Source organism: Schistocerca cancellata, chromosome 1, assembly GCF_023864275.1.
Source record: "Schistocerca cancellata isolate TAMUIC-IGC-003103 chromosome 1, iqSchCanc2.1, whole genome shotgun sequence".
Taxonomy (NCBI): domain Eukaryota; kingdom Metazoa; phylum Arthropoda; class Insecta; order Orthoptera; family Acrididae; genus Schistocerca; species Schistocerca cancellata.
In genome coordinates this window covers 1,117,637,973-1,117,639,161 of record NC_064626.1, presented here as the reverse complement: position 1 = coordinate 1,117,639,161, position 1,189 = coordinate 1,117,637,973, and the positions used below count along the sequence as shown (strand labels likewise).

At 42.7% G+C, this 1,189-nt stretch overlaps 1 pseudogene; it reads right to left on the bottom strand.

The window, feature by feature from the left end:
* Positions 1 to 797: 797 nt before the first annotated feature.
* LOC126098763 (5S ribosomal RNA) lies at positions 798 to 915 on the bottom strand (annotated as a pseudogene).
* Between the last annotated feature and the right edge of the window lie 274 nt (positions 916 to 1,189).

Below are 1,189 nucleotides of genomic sequence, written 5' to 3'. Positions count from 1 at the left end.
AATTAAATCTTAAACAAGCCTACAAAAATTAATACTATGGCAATATGAGATTTTATTTTTACCATCAACATAAAACAGTAATTCAATATATTTGGCACTTTTTGGAGTTATCATTTCCTTTGCAACTCTACATAATTCTCACAGAAAGAACAGCACATTTAAATCGTCATCATCATCATTTAAGACTGATTATGCCTTTCAGTGTTCAGTCTGGAGCATAGCCCCCCTTATACAGTTCCTCCATGATCCCCTACTCAGTGCCTCAGTGCCTCTTCTGATGTTAAACCTATTACTTCAAAATCATTCTTAACCGAATCCAGGTACCTTCTCCTCGGTCTGCCCCGACTCCTCCTACCCTCTACTGCTGAATCCATGAGTCTCTTGGGTATGAATCCATGAGTCTCTTGGGTAACCTTGCTTCTCCCATGCGTGTAACATGACCCCACCATCTAAGCCTGTTCGCCCTGATTTAAATGCAAAAACAAAACGTTTTGAAGAAAGTGAGCAAATTTTTACAGTATAAAGAAAAATTTCCTCTGAGATGTGTTGTTTACAGTGTTTTTACTGCAATGAATTTTACAGTACAACTTCATGATGCGCTCCATCTTCAGGCCACATGTGGCCCATCGGGACCATCCGACCGCCGTGTCATCCTTGGTGACGATGCGGATAAGAGGGTCGTGTGGTCAGCACACCTGCTCCGCCGGTCGTTATGGTGGTTTTCTTTGACCGGAGTCTCTACTATGCAGTCAAGTAGCCGCTCAATTGGCATCACGAGGCTGAGTGCACCCCAAAAATGGCAACAGCACATGGCGGCACGGATGGTCACCCATCCAAGTGCCGGCCACGCCCGACAGTGCTTAACTTTGGTGATCTGACGGGGACCAGTGTATCCACTGCAGCTAGGCTGTTGCCCACAACTTCATGATGCATAAATTACGTGTACAACTGATCATGTTTAGAATTAATATGGTACCATTATATGAATTACATTAATTGCACAAAGACTGGAGATCATTTACACACACAGACACTACCCAGGGACATCTGTACTTGTTTGCACATTCGATATGTGTGTGTCTGTGTATATACGCACACGTACTGAATGTGCAAACAAGTACAGAACTCCTTGGGTAGTGTCTGTGTGTGTAAATTATCTGCAACTTTTGTGCAATTAATGTAATTCATA